The sequence below is a fragment of the Castanea sativa genome, chromosome 1, assembly GCF_040712315.1.
Source record: "Castanea sativa cultivar Marrone di Chiusa Pesio chromosome 1, ASM4071231v1".
NCBI lineage: Eukaryota > Viridiplantae > Streptophyta > Magnoliopsida > Fagales > Fagaceae > Castanea > Castanea sativa.
Genome location: NC_134013.1, coordinates 64,334,429 through 64,351,189, shown reverse-complemented (window position 1 = coordinate 64,351,189; position 16,761 = coordinate 64,334,429). Strand labels below are relative to the sequence as shown.

General features: G+C 32.7%; 1 pseudogene; it reads left to right on the top strand.

Annotated features, from left to right (window-relative positions):
* Positions 1-10,083: 10,083 nt before the first annotated feature.
* LOC142622119 (lysine histidine transporter 1-like) lies at positions 10,084-12,118 on the top strand (annotated as a pseudogene).
* Positions 12,119-16,761: the final 4,643 nt, after the last annotated feature.

Sequence of the window (16,761 nt, the reverse complement as noted above, 5' to 3'; positions counted from 1 at the left end):
AATGGCCTCATATATTGTGAAATAAGCTATAAAATTGATTGTCTATAGCTTGATAGAAGCAATGCTGCCAAGTATCCAGCCAAAGAATATCCAAAACGGAATATCTGAAACAGAGAGATATTTAAACACCACTAATCCATTTGAATATAAGAGGGGAAACGCCATTTGTAGTACGTACAGATAAACGACATAACCTTGTTCACAGCAGCTGAAAGCACTAACATACTAATTATGCACCCATTAGGCCAAACTAACGTATGCAAGAATCAATAGAAGATATTAGGGTGCATGGGAGTACTGCATTTGGTTGGAGTTGCTTAGCTGAATCTGTTGTAGTTGCTGGGCCAATTCATTAATCCTTGCCTAGAGAAAATCAAACAATGGTCATCAGACTAGAGAAAATTTAGAAAGAATAGTATAGTTAATTTAATCAATGATCCAATCCAGATGACCAATGAAGGTAGACTAAATGCACAATTTTTTATGAATACAAAATTCTTTCAAACCATTCCGCTGGTATGTTGCAAAAGAAGGGGCCTAAAGTTAGCAGAATTATATCTGACCACAGTATGGGAATCAAAACCTGAAAGAATTGTGAGATTAAACAAAGATGTGCAATAAAGATAAAATTATTTGATAATTAAATATATAAGGGCAATGTGCCTCCTCATCCAAGCTCTTAGACAGCCTTAAATTCCTTGCACCCACTTCCAATATCCTCAAAATTAAACCCATAACGATCCAAAATATCAGCTCCTCCCTTCCCCATTGCCATGGCGTCCAAACTCCAAAGTCAAGCACCAAGACATTGAAAGATTTCCCACCCACTTCTCACCACAACCATAACCTTCAATTTTCACCTTGCATAATTCCAAACCAATATTACCCAAATGCAATTAACCAGTAAATTTCTGTGAAAGCATAGATAACTCAAAAAAGTTTCAGATTTCCTAACCCATTAGAACTACTAATTTCACATTGGGAAATTCCTCATCCCATTTCCAATTCAGTTATTTATAGTTTATTTAGACCCATCAATGTCATCCCTAGTACAAAGAGAAAAATCATCATTTTCCCTTGCCTTTATAGTTATACCCATAAAGTTTCGGCCTTAGCAAATATTTTTTAAAGTACAAAATTTTCTTGCTCAAAACTCACCCACTTCAGGATTATTCATCCAAAGAAAGAAAGTGAATTTTAGGCATAAACTAACTATAAGCAACCTTAAAAATCAATAGTAAAAGATAAGCATAAGCTAAATGAAAGACAGCAAACTCCTTTGAAAAAAGACGATATATAGATAACAGAATAGTAAAAAGTTTTAAACTTGAAGGCATTTCTTCAAATACCTTACAAACAATATATATGAGAGCGGAAATTAAAGTTTTAAACTTGAAGGCATTTCATTAAACACCGACTAGCTTGAGTTGATCTTCATACCTTAGTGATCACTGCTAGATTGAGCTGATTGTGAGATGATATAACTCAACATTTGCATCATCATATTGTCATAATGTGATCTTTGTTCTGCCATTTGAAGATTATACTTCTTAGTTATATAATGATGAAGAAAAATTGTGAACTTTAAAGGCTACTAAAGTACCATCAAAACCTTTAGAATATTAGACTCACAGATGAATAAATTACAATTGAGGAACAACATCCTTGTGTCAGGGTGAGAGGCTACGCACTGTAAGAAAAAAATGAAAAGAACACAAAGCATCAACATGAACTATATATAAAGATTTAATAATAAACACCAACAATTGAAACCTACATTTTTACTCTACGAGATTAAGCAAGTAATGTCCACAGTAAGGGAGGAATAAAAGACAAAAAAAAAAAATCATATCTAAAATACAGAAAACCAAAACATATTTTGTCAAAATTCAATGCAATACATGCAGAAGAACTTTAAAATTGCACAAGTTGTTCATTGAAGAGGGAGTTTATCATTCTGTGGCATTGTATGTCAAAATATTAATCATATCATCTTATGCAATAAGCAACAACAGTTCAACCACCTACAACAATCAGTTACTTCCTCTAACAACTTGTTGGCATAGTCTTCTTGATCTATTTATGGTGAGGAGTGAGGACCACATTATGTACCACTACAAGAAATTTGGCTTATTTTCGACAGTTGAAACCATTGAAAAAAGTACTAAAAACCGTCAAAAATACTATTTTCCACGGTTGAAATGACTGTCGAGAAAGGTCACTAAAAACTATGTCAAGAATATTTTTATTCAAACTAGAGGCAAGGATGCTAAGCCGTAATTCTTGACCGGCCCTTTGCTATTCTTCGAGCAATGACTCTCCTCCCACCCTTGGTTGCCTTGCTGTTCATGTGAAAAAGTGCATTAGCCAACATGCAAATCCTACATAGCTTTGTTCACAATTTTCTTAGCTAAGAAAAATTCATAAAGCCACTTAACAGTTAATACATGCCATAAGGCAGACACTTGACCATAAAGTGGGAGGAAAAGTCCTATCAATCTGTCTTTAGTTCTTATATGTAATATAGAAACTCAATGATGTCCCAAGCAGTTCAACTATGACCAACATAATGGTATACAACCTAACAAGAAAAAAATGAACTAATTTAAATTGGTCAAAACCTAAGCAGAACATTTTAAAATGTCCAACACAATTAGAAAAATCAAGTTAAAGAATTAAAAATATCTAACTAATGATAATGACCAATAAAAAAAAAAAAAAGGACTACTCACTAAAGTTGTCCTCCTTCACAGCCCATTAGTTCCAAGTTCTCCACCTAATTATTATAACCTTAAATGAAGGCTACCTAGACAAGCAAGCCCAAATAGATGACGTAGGGCTTATTTTACCTATTTACCTTGGTCATTAGTGATGAAAATATGAAAGTCCAAATTAAATTATACATCAGGCTATCAGTGAGCATCTAGAGCCCACAGTTTATATAAATCCATAACTTGGTGACCTCTGCAATGATAGTAGATAAATATGATGGCTTGTACCATTTGGAAATTACAAAAAGCCAAGTACAAGTAGTGGCTAATCTTAAATACAGTTATACTCTTCACAATGAAATATTTAATGCCCTATGCATATGATTATTGCACTCAAAAAAATAAGTTTCAGCTATTAGAGGTTTCCAAGCATATGCCAAGTCAACTGTATGAGATCTCAATTTTGATGAATGAAAAGAAGTATCACAGAATGTGACTGCAAAAATAGAAGCATTTAATAGATTCACATATTAACCCCATATGCATGAGAAACTTACCTTATTTGGATCTTGCAATTCTTTAAAAGATTTATTTAATTTGATAAATGTTTGATGAGCCTGAGGATGAGGGCATTTATCCCGGTGCACTAAAAGAGACAATTTCCAGTACCTAATTCATGACCATGGCAACCATTAGATAAAAGGAAAAAATTACATAATGCAAAAGCTCACAAATTTACAACCATATAAGATAAATGAAAATTCTAACAAAGGTAATGTTAACTAGTTCTACCTACTTTTAAAATGTTGATGAATTATGAAAAATAACAAGGTGGACAATGACGAATTCAAAGACTGACATGCATTTCCTGACATAAATAAGGGAATGCAACCACATTTCAGCTTCAATTCTACACAGTTGAGTGCTATAATTCCTGCTCTTAAATAATCTGAACATTGTGTGAGGCTTTTTTTACTGAGCAGTGTCATGTTTGAAATAGTTACAAAGGCTTTTAGATATAGTTCCTAGTCTTGATATTCTACAAATTGCTTATTGAATACACAGAATCACAAATTGCAAACGTATAACATTCAAAATCTCACTTTAGACCTGCAATTTTCCTATTACTTAAATTAATGCAGTCCACTTCTACCCCAACAACAGCTAAACCACATTAATTCAAAAAACACAACCCCATCTCTTATTTCTTATAATATGCCAAGAATAAAGCCACCTTCTCTCTTTTTATTGGCTAAGCACATAAAATAATTGCTCTAGCCGACGAAACATAACATATGACAAGCGCTCCCAAAAAAGAAAAAAACACAACCCTCATCTCTTATTTCTTATAACACTTCAAGATTAAACCCACCTTCTCTCTTTTTATTGGCTAAGCACATAAAATAATTGCTCTAGCCCACAAAACATAACATATGACAAGCACTCCCAAAAAAAAAAAAAAAGCCCATGTTCCAAAATCAACCAAATTACCAGTCTCATGTTCCAAAATGAACCAAATTATCACAACCCCATTCTCTACCGTTACCTCTCCTTGTGTTCTAGAATGTGCTTCATCTAAGCCTTGTAGTGGCTCTTTATATACTGTTTAGCCACAGCCACCCTCTCCATGGTCAAGCTGGACCCCACCTCCACCTCCACCTCCACCTCCTCCTCCTCCTCCTTCTTAGCCATGGGTCCCACTGTGTTCTCTTCTCTCCTCACCTCCTCCTCATCATAATTAGAGAACTTGGTCGCAGAGTAGCTAGCTAATAAACAAGAAATACATGAAATTGTTGCTTAATAGTGAACCTCAAAAAGTGAAACAAATGTGATGACAGTGACACAGTGGCATAATGTCACATAATGTAGTCAAAATTTGTTGTCAGAATGTGAAAAACATAGGCTAAGTTGTTTGTGGCCTTCCCATTGGCCTTTGGTTTGGTTTCAAAAATTGAGGAAAATACTGCAAAAGTAACACGTTGATGGACTCTAATTTTCACAGCAACCAAACAGAGCATTAATGTGAGCTTTGAAATTCCAATGCACTATCAAAAATAAAAGGAAATAAACTCAAATTCCCTTCTAGTAGAACTATTTACTAAAGCCATAAAATCAAACATGCAAACAATAACTTATAGAATCAAATGCCAAAGAAAAAAAAAAAAAAACTCACAAGTGCAAGCTTTGGTGCCCTAACGCCAATCCTCAGCTCTGATCGCAATGAATCGAGACCATCGCTTCAATCATCACAATCACACAACAACTTTAACAATATCTAAAAGACAACAAACTACTAAGGGGCTTTTTAAAATACATGAAAAAGTAATTGAGCTTTTCCGGCATGATAGGGAAGTGGGAGAGAATTATAAAAAAAGAAGTCAAATTGAGTGGAAATGTGCTTGGAGGCGAGTTGGCCTCTACTGGTTTTTGTTGACGTGTTTGATGTGGGTCCATGCATAAAAGGTGCCAATGGAGAATTTACAACTCCATGGGCCCAGTAGCCCATGTCAGTGTTGAATAAAGTTCAAACTTCAAACAAACCAAGTGGGTTCTCTTTGCCAGGTCCAACGAGGATGTGACACATTTACAAGATTTACAAGACACATATTTGATTTTATACTATCCTCTGAGTACGCGCGATTTTTTGGGTAAGGGTTAATTTAGAGCATTTCTTATAATTTGGGAGTACTATATTTTCTAATCACAAAAAAAACCTAGGGGGGTGATGAAAAATTATTTCACTTACTAACGCATAAACAATTGATCACTACAGGTGAAATAATTTTTCATCACACCCCTAGGTTTTTTTTGTGATTGAAAAATGTAATACTCCCAAATTATAATAAATGTTCTAAATTAACCCTTACCCAAAAAATAGAAGAGCCTCTGAGTACGCGCGTGAGCGCGTGCTCAGAGGCTAGTATTCCGTAATTACTATCTATTTTTGTCAATTTTGTTTATGTAGTAATCAACGTGTTATTAATTGGAAGATGATGCTATAATTTAGTATTAACCTATACGGGAGGAAAAAAAGATCCATTGAATAAATCTTATAAATAGTGTATATAATGAAAATGCATAATGAAATCGTAACAATAAAACTACTTACAAAATGCATGTGGTGACCTTTACAAAAGCTATTATGAAAAGTTGATGGATTAATGTAGAAAAGTGAAATATTTACGTCAGATAAAACTGTAAAATAATTCACTACATCTGAAACATGGAATATGCGAACTTATTAATATTATGCCGACTACGGTGGAGAAGTTGGTGGAGCAATGTTATTTGTTCCACATTCTAATCACTTTTCAGCAGTATTTACCATAAACCTATGATACAAAATATGTGTGCTTGTGTTATTAATAGAGACTTTAAAACGTATACAATAATGATAAGTATAATAAACATGAAGCATAAACTTGTGAAATAAATTTGAAAATCAATAGGAGAGTAACCTTATTTTTTAAGCTAAACGTGGGGTTGCTGGGTTGTTTAACTCGTTTTTCTATTAAAAAAAAATGTATAGTTACTTTAAAGAAGTGGATTAGTAGAAGAGTGTTCCTATTTTGTAGGCAATATTTTAGTGTAAGTTAAATATATATATATATATATATATTTACCAATATCCTTTAGTTTTGTCTCTACTTAAACCTAGAGGTATTTCTAGCTGAAGCTCTAATCTTGTGTGGGATAGATCAATGTGCGTTATGCACCCAATAGTTTTTCCAAAAAGTGTGTCAGTTTCCATTTAACACACATGTATTCCATGTGGTGTGGTCTGAGAATCTCTACTCTATTTGCATGTCAAAAGAGAATGAAAGCCCTTTGAAATATACAAATGCATAAATCATCCATAAAAAAATCCCAGCAATAGGATTGCAAATACCCAAACCAATCATCCACAAAATCAAATCAACCCTCTCTTGCTTATCGGAAAAAAAAAAAAAAAAAAAAGAGAAAGAAATTAAATCAATGCAAGAAATTAAATCAAATTGTTATATAGTTGGAGTCAGCAAGCCAACTGTCCAGAAAAGAAAGAAGCAAAAGAAAAAACTAAGAAAAATTAATAATAATAAAAAAAACTGTCAAACCCAGAAAAAAATGGTCTTTTGGCAGACTTGTGCAAACCCAAACCCAGAAAAATTACTATTGAAGCTGTCATCCAAACTTAGAAGGAAAAAAAAAAACCACAATTGTTTGCTAAATAAACAAGAACCCACTATCATTACACTTCTAAAAAAATAACGAATCCTTTGCACAAGAAAAAAAAAAAAAACAGGGAAAGAGAGATCGTGAGAGAGATGAAGAAAGGTTCTCATCCTAGTTGCATCAGCCACAATCTATAGTTTCCTCAAAACTCCAAATCCAAATCCAAGCTTTATAACTCCATTGACATTATTGAATCCTTTATTCACAAACAACAAACTTCAACTCCCATTCTCATTCTTGGTACATGTTTCTTGGTTCTTCTTGTGCATTTTACATATAAAGGGTATGCCGATTCCTTTCAGATTTTATCAGGTTCTTTTCATTTCAAGACTCTCTTTTCTTGCCCAACTGCCATTGAAAACTCTGGCACTTTCTCGGATAGCACCTTTGTGTCAAATGAACTCATATCAACAAATAATTCACCTTTGCCAAATAAAAAAACTCTTTTTTATGGTTGTTACATCTAGGCTGCATTAGTTGAGCACTTGACTACTTGGGTTCCCGTTGAACACAAAAGAGAAGCCTATAATTAGAATGCAAAATTTTTATTCAAAATTTTAATGAAATTTTCTACTAAGAATTTAAGAACATACCTTCAATGAATTGTTTGGGTCTTAAATTCCTTTGCATTTGCTTCAATTCCACCCTTTCTTCCCTATACAGAAAATAGAGAATCAACTTTGTTAGAAAATAGTTGCAAAATGCGAAGTTAAATGAGAAAGAAAAAAAAAATGTACCAATTGCTCCTGTGAGGATTCTGTCAATGAATTTTCTGGTTCTTAAAGTTTCTTAAATTCCTTTGCATTTACTTCAACTTCACCATCTCATCACTATACAGAAAATAGAGAATCAATTGTGTTAGAATATAATTGCAAAATAAAAAGTAGAATGAGAAGGAAAAAAAAAAAAAAACCAACCGTTCATATGAGGACTTTGTAAGCAATTGCTATATACGTAAAGTTTGAAAGAGAAAAATAATATTGGGGAAGTTATCTTTAAAGATAAAATTGTGGAGGAATCTGCTTCTAAATAATAGGCAAACTTTTAGGAATAAAAATACCTAAAACATTTTTTTTTTAATGTAAAACCGTGTTGGCCAGTAGACTATAAGTAGAGGATTGAAAAATCCTAAAATTTAGGATTTATTTTGCTTGAAATTGTAAAAAAAAAAAAAAAAAAAAAAAAAAAATTGTGGTCCTATTTTGTAGATAATGTTTTAGTAAAATTTAGAAGTATATTTTTACCAGACTATCCTTTAGTTTTGTTTTTACTTAAACCTAGGGAATAAGGGTATTTTTGAACTTAAAGTGTAAGAGTTTCAATTTACATATTTATCCTCGTTAGTTGAAAACTTGTAAGTGGATATGATGAAGGTACTTTAGGCATCCAAAATGTGAAATTTACATATTTATCCTCATTAGTTGAAAACTTATTAGTGGATATGTTGAGGGTACTTTAGGTATTCAAAATGTGGAATCCAAACAGGTGCAGCCCCTTAAATAGTAGTATAGATACAATCTGACAACTAACAAGTTGGCAACTGTTTGGCCTTTTAACTTTTCCCAAGACTAGGGGATATATGTCTAGTTGCCAAATGATATGAAACTAACTCACTCGATATATAGAGGGCGTTTGGATTCCACTGAAGCTGCGTCTGCGTTTTCAGTTTTTTTTTTTTTTTTTTTTTTTCTCCAGCCGCAGTTGTTGACCCAATCTTCTGTGAACAGTGCATTCGTGCACTGTTCATGGACCCACAAATTTCACTTTTCAGCAATTTTTTCATTAAAAATGGGTCCCGCGGTACTATTCACACATTTTAAAATTATTTTGCTACAATGTTTTCAGTTTTCAGCAATAAGTTCTATCCAAACGGACCCATAATAGGCTCCGTGTTTTACTAAACATCATAATTTTGTGCTTACCTCCAAAACTAGTTTATATGAAGATGGATTCCAATTTCAAGGGAAAGGCACACATTCAAGATGTTCACCAATACACCATCTTTTTCTTTTGATCTTGATGTTCACTAACACAATTTTATTGGATTAAGTCTATGAAGTACTGGTTCGTTTACGAATTTGAGTGCAGATGCAGGTGAGGGTGCGGGACTCAACAATTTTTTAAAAAATAAGGTGTGGGTGCGGCGGGATGGGCGATTAAAAAATTATTAAAAATATTTTTATTTATATTTTCTATATATTGCTAAGCATACTTTTTCACATTATATAAAATAGTAGATTAAGATAATAACTAAAACATGATGTTCATAAATTAAATGTGAGACAATGAGTGGCAGAGATGAGACTATGAGATTGTGACCAAGGGTTCTTAGGGAATGAGACTGTGAGAGAGGGGAGACAGATAGAAGAGAGCAGAGAGGCTGTCTGAATCGGCCCAATTCGAAGCCGGTATTGGCCTGAATTGGCCGGTTTCAGCTGGCCGATACAATCCGATTCGATACGAATCGGCCCGAGTCAGCACAAATCGAGAAACCAAAAAAAAAAAAAATTCGACACGGCACCAACGCTCGGGTAGCGCCGTCACCCACTGCACCCCACTTCAGACGTTGGTGCGGCACCCCTGTAGCCACGTCGAAGCTTTTCTGGATTAAGTTACCACTAAAAAGCTCTATATTTATTTTTTAGACTTCTTTCTAGATACAAATAATTGTCCCATTTTTTTTATTCCACTTTATTCTTCACCAATCATGGTACAACAAGTGTTTGAAATTTTTTTTTCCATTTTAAACTTTAGTTTATTTGTAAGTAAAGTCAAATGAATAATGATAAGTTATGATTAAATTTTAAACTTTAGTTTATTTATAAGTAAAGTCAAATGAATAATGATAAGTTATGATTAATGGAGTAAAAAGTGAGACAAATAATTTATATTCCTTCTTTTTAGTTTTTCTAGTTCCATCATTGTTGATTTTAGTGTCCCTTTAAATTGGTTTATTTATTCAAAGGGAATAAAAATGTAGATATAAGGCAACAAAATAAAATGAAGTTTTAAAAAATTTGTATATAAAAAGGAAAAAAAAAAAAACTAAATAAGCAATAAGCAAAAAAGCATTACTTGTAAACTGACATTGATACTGATGAAGACTTGTGTAATTATCAAATACAGATTGATGAAAAATTAGCGAAGGAGAAGCCTATTGATGATTGACTTCCGATTACTTTTTCAAGGAATGCAAAATGGTGGTATTCAGCTTTCCACAATGTCACTGCCATGGTTGGAGCTGGTGTCCTCAGTCTCCCTTATGCTATGTCAGAGCTTGGATGGTCATGGTATGTTTTTAATGTTGTTTTACATTTATGTTAACATTTGTCTAGTATTTAAGAAATGACTTTCTAAACTGAGCTTCCCTTTATCAATTCCAGGGGTCCTGGTGTGGCAGTACTAGTCCCATCCTGGATCATTACTTTGTACACTCTATGGCAAATGGTTCAGATGCACGAAATGGTACCAGGAAAACGGTTTGATTGATACCATGAACTGGGTCAACATGCCTTTGGTGAAAAGCTTGGTCCTTATATTGTGGTGCCTCAACAGCTCATTGTTGAAGTTGGTGTGAACATAGTCTATATGGTCACTAGTGGGAAATCATTGCAAAAGGTCCATGACACCGTCTGTAGTGTCTGTAAAAGGATCAAATTAACATACTTCATTATGATCTTTGCCTCTGTTCACTTTGTGCTCTCCCACCTTCCCAACCTCAACGCTTTCTCCGGAGTCTCTTTGGCTGCTGCAGTAATGTCCTTAAGGCACACTCAAGTCTTATGTGCATTTCATTTCTCTAAAATTATGTGCCAACTTTTGTAACAAGCTTTGCTTTTGGTTTATGTACAATTCTTTAAACCATTACTTTTACCATGCAAAACTGTACAATCAACTATCAGCAAATAAGCATATGTGGAGAGGAGTTGTCGTTGCCTATATAGTTGTGGCTTTGTGTTACTTTCCTGTTGCCCTGATCGGATATTGGATGTTTGGAAATGCTGTTAGAGATAATATTCTCATCTCCTTGGAGAAGCCTAAATGGCTTATTGCAACGGCTAACATGTTTGTTGTCGTCCATGTTATTGGAAGCTATCAGGTAATGCTCAAACTCTGTAATATTTGTTTAAGCTTTACATATTTTTCCTCATATCTATAACATAACATCTTATTAATCAAACTCCTCTTTGAATTTTTTTTTTTTTTGTATGACATTTTCTATTGCAGCATTTACCATGTTCGTTGCCATTACCTTCCCTTTCTTCGGCGGTCTTCTTGGATTGGAGGATTTGCTTTTGCCCCAACTACATATTTCGTAAGCCACACCCTGTCATGAATCTTTGTCGTCCTTAATTTTAGAAAAATGCTATTTGTAAATATTGTTGGAGCAATTACTGTCCTAGAAAAAAAACTTTCATATAATCTCTGACTCTCCTTGTTTTAATCCTCAGCTCCCTTGTGTCATGTGGCTTGCCATCTACAAACCAAGGAGATTCAGTTTATCTTGGTGGTGTAACTGGGTAAGTTCCACTTGATTTTTGTTCCATTGTCATTATGTTTTGATTTGCTTGGAAATTTAAGTTTAGTTGAACTTATTTGGCTTCATTGATTTCAGATCTGCATCGCATTTGGCCTTTGCTTAATGATTTTATCCCCAAGGACTATCAATTTTACTCATAAATCATCCTCCCAAGCCAAAAAGAGGTACCGGGTTAATGCAAATGCAATCCTTTTAGATAAAGGGAAGCCAGTGATGCTGATGATGCTATTGATGTTAATAGTGGATGAGACTATATGTTGTCTTCGGAATGTTAAGAGTATTGAGACATTGCTGTGTCTGTGGAGAAAGGAATTCTGGCTACAAAAGCAACTAAGGGGGGATTTGGAATTTTCAATAGGCCTTTTCAATGTATCATAGGTCATTTTACTTTGTATGCATACATGTGTCATTGGGCTTTTTCTTGCTTTTGCGAAGTGGGTATGTGTAACATGATTATTCACCAAATACACTTGGATTTTTAGTATAGCTCATGGTCATGGACCAATGGTACTTGTTAGTTCAGCCTTCTTGCTTGTAGTGTGGTGTTACCTTTTTTTCTTTTTTGAGGAGAAGTGTGGTGTTACCTTGTTTTGCAGTACATAAAAATGTTATGATTTCGCATTGAATATTTTCGCTAAGAAAAATAACTCTTCATATATATATATATATATTAAACCTAATATAGAAACTGTTGTTGAATAGATAATCTCTATATATAGTTTCCTCAAATGAGACTACAAGTATGAATCCCTTGAATCGGAGTTGGCTAGTTAAGACTTAACATTTGCGGTGAAGTCAAATTTGAAGGGAATTGACAACCATAGGCATGATACTACGCGTCTATGCGCACATATGTGTGTGTATAGATGCACATGCACAACACATAAACATATTATGTATTACACATATGTATATATATTGATACTAATGTATCGTTTTTTGTCACCGCTAATTTTATTCTCTATATATTAATTTATATTAGTAAAATAAAATTGATATAACTAAGTAATCTAACTATTTATTCAATTTAGAATACATCAAATTAAATATATAATAAAAGTAATTAACAGTATGGTTTCATAATAAAAAGGTTTTTTTCTTAATCCTAATAACTGGAATTATCTATAAATCCTTTTTTTTTAAAGTTTAACGTGTACTCTTTATATTTCACACCAAAACTAGTTGTAAGAATAAAATAAAATACAAAGTATATCACCAATAGAGCTTTATGGTTTCCTTTATTTCGGAAATTAAATAGTAGTTTTTTTATATACTAAACTGGGTCTAAGTACGATCTTGAAATTGAATCCTTTTGGTTTTGGATGGAGGTATATTAAGGGGTTAAGGATGATTTAGAAAGTGATATTTTGGGTAATAGGATAATAATGACCTAGAATGTGAACTAGAGAGCGATTGGGGCGACTTTTGGTTCATGGTGACTAGTGTTTGTATATAATGAATAGGATGATTTTGGTGATATGTAATGGTGGTCTTAGTTGAGCTAATTGGTTTTCCTTTTTTTAAGTTGATATATAGTTGGAGGATTTGAATCTTAAGAGCTTGTTTGGTTTGAGCAAAAGAAGGATGTATTTTGTATTCGTTTTCAGTTTTTTTGTGAGATCCACCACTAAAAACTTGTTTGGCTTTGTATTTGTATTCAGTTTTCATTTTTATTATCCAAATAAATAAGATTTGAATACAAAAACTGAATACAACTTTTTTGTGTTTTCGTTTTCTTGAAAATGAATACAGTGGCATTTTCGTAAAAAAATCAAATATGTAGGTCTCACTATATTAACTTTTCACATCAATTAACTCTCTCTCTCTCTCTCTCTCTCTCTCTATCTCTCTCTCTCTCTCTCTCTCTCTCTCTCTCTCTTTATTGGTAGTTGTTAGAAAAAAAAAAGTGAAAAGGGGAAGAAAAAGCAGAAAATGAGCCAAAAAAAAATAATAATAAGTACGAGATTTGAATTTAGAAATGAGTACAGAAAATGAATATAATTTCAATACAAACCAAACATGCCCTAAATGTCTCCGTTCGAAACATCAAGATGTGTTAATTGAGTTACAAGGCTTTTGGTGAGATAAATAATGTTTTTTTACATTATAGATTGTGGGTTCCAATCCACCAAAATGTAAATTCCAATCTAAATTGGTTGAAATAAATTAAAATGATTGAAACACACCAAAATGCACTAAAATTAAGTTAATACATAGCAAAAGAGATTTTTTTACTTTTATTTTGAGAAGACATAACAAAAGAGTTTCATTGTACCAATTCTATAACTAAAATGAAATATTTATTCCGTTATGGTATAAATGGGGGCGTAAATACACTTTTAATCCCTACATTTTGGGGTCATTTCTATTTTAGTCTCTGCATTTCTATTTTACCACTTTTAGTCCTTAAAACTAAACATGCGTTCGATTTTGGTCCTGACCGTCACTCATTTAATGGAAATATCTTACGTGGCAAACGGAATGCATTGTTGGCCCAGTTAATGCTAACGTGTCCATTAAAATAATATTAAAAAAATGCTACATCAACATCTACATCAGCATCCACATCAGCATCTAACTTTTAAAAAATAAATTTATCAATTATAAAAATTATAAAAAAAACAAAAAAATATAATTAAAAACAAAAAAAAATGGTGGAACTTAGATTTTTTATGTTTGTGTTTAGTTTCTTTTTCTTCTTCTTTCCCAGATCTTTCTCTCATTTTCTCCGCCTCCCATTCTTTCTTTTGTCTTCTTTCTTTCTTCCTCTTTTTCTTCTTTCCCCCTCTATCTTGGTGCTTAGCCTTCTTGAACTCTTTAAGCAAGTTCCCACTTCTCTCATCTTCGATAAAACCTACTCCCACAAATGCTTGTTCGACTTCGTCTTGGCTGTCCTTGACTTTGACTTCAACTTCGACTTCATGGTCCTTGTTGCAACCACTGTTATCGCTGAGAATCATTTGCTAATGCTGGTGGTGAGAGTGGGCGTGAGTGTGAAGGTGAGGTTGAGAAGCGTGGTGAGGTGGCAGGTTGCCGCCGCCGCCACCATCATATGGGTTTCCAGTTAGATCCGAATCCCTTCTCCCTCACTCACTTCTCATCTACCTCTCTTTATCTGGGTTGAGTTTGTTGTATTTATTTTGGATTTTTGATAAATTTGAAAAGGGATAATATGGGTTTGTGAAAAGAAATTTTTGGGTTTGCGATAGAGAATTTGTTGGGTTTGTGTATAAGGGGATTTGTTGGGTTTGTGAAAAATGTTTAGATATTAGGATTGCCATAAAAAAATTTGGTTGGTTGTTAGATCTAGAATTTTTCTTTTTTGTGAAACTAAAAAATTTGTTTGGTTGCCAAGTAAATCAATAAGAGTATCTTAATTTTCCTCAAAACCAATTTGAGTTCAAGGATGGAGTTCTTCACTACCTTGAGTCCATTGGTTGCTGAGGTTTGTGTGTGTTTTTGTGTTTGGTTGACAAAAAATGGCAAGAAAATGCTAGAAAATTTGGGTGTGTGTGTTGTTATATTTAAAATCTAGATTTGTGTTCATTGTGTTTTGTTGAAGATCAACCCAAATTTATATTTATATTTTTTTTTAACTTTAATTTTGCATTTTTTTGTTTAAAATTAATAAATTAATTTTTTTTTAAAATTAGATACTGATATGACATTTTTAATATTATTTTATTTGTCACGTCAGCATTTACTGTGCCAACAGTGCACCGTTTACCACATATGATATTTCTATTAGGTGAGTGACAGTAAGAACTAAAATGGAACACGTTTTTCATTTTAAAAACTAAAAGTAATAAAATATAAATATAATGACCAAAATAAAAATGAGTCCGAAATATAAAGACTAGAAGTGCATTTGCGCCATAAATGAGATTAAATTGACTGTATTAATGGTACCAAGTAGTATCGTCAATTTTCTTCTATAAAATTTTTAAAAAAATTTAAAATAAGTAATATTGTGAATTATGTTCTACTTTGATCGAAATGAGAGAAATCTGTCGTACTAGTTATAACATTGGGACACGGCAAACCTTTTTCCATCACGTGTTAAATTTTAGTGTGTTTCAACTTTCAACCATTTCCACCTATTTTAATTGGATTTTGGGAGAATTATATTATTTGTAATGGTGGCTCTCTCTCAGAGAGAGAGAAACGTACAAACCTCTCTCACAGTCTCACATTCAGTCTCCCTTTCCTTCTTCCGTCTCTCCCTCATTTTCCTCCTTTTCTCAGTTGTTATTTGGGAAAGAGTTGACTGTAAAAAACTTGAAACCATCCATTGGTTGCTTGTCAAATAGAAATAGATTGAGACTTCAAAGTTCAACATTTTTAGACGTATTTTGGGTAAGAATTATATGGAGGTTAACCAAGCCATAATTTGGATCTGCCAACAACGACTTTTGATTCATACATAACCATATTTTATAAGCCTCCCCTTCTCAAAAAAATTAAATAAAAAATGTATAAGCCTCTTTTTTTTAATATAAGTTATAAGCCTCCTTATGATGAGATAATGATTGAGATCAAAAAAATTACGAGATAATAATGTTAAGTTAAATTATTTGATTTTGAATTGGAATAAACACTAAACTTGATAGATAGTCAGATATTTCTAATTTATGTTATCTATATATATAGGCTTTACTATAAATTACTTTCTCTAACTTTAAGGTATTTTCAATTTAATCTTTTTTTTTTTAGTCCTTTAACTTTCATTTGTTTCCAACATAGACTAATTGGTGAGATGGGATGAAATTAGATGAAATAATAATTGAAAACAAATCAAAGTTAAATGATAGAAATTTTTTTTTAAATGAAACCTAAAAGATTAAATTGAAAATAAGTCGGAGTGTAATTGTAATTTAGCTTAAAATATATAAAAATAGTGGTAGCTCTAAAATTATCCATCGCAGTGCACTAGTATTGAAATTATGTTCTGGAAATTTTTTTTTTTTTTTTAGGAACAAACACACACAAGGGAATTGAAGAGAGTTCTAACATAAAAACACACCACAACTCCACTCAAAAGTCATGGTAATTTTGAAGGGAGAGTGGGGCAAGTTATACTACATACAACATACTCTCTTAAGCGATGTGAAATAATTACCGCTTATTACTGAAAATTAAAAACACTATAATAAAATAATTTTTAAATATATAAATAATGTCATGAAATTCAATTTTAAAAAAAAAGTTGAAAAAAGAGAATTATGAGTCTCATAAATAGTGTACAGAACCCAGACAACCCACTAAAAATGCAAAACGCTAAAAACTTTTCTTTTTCAG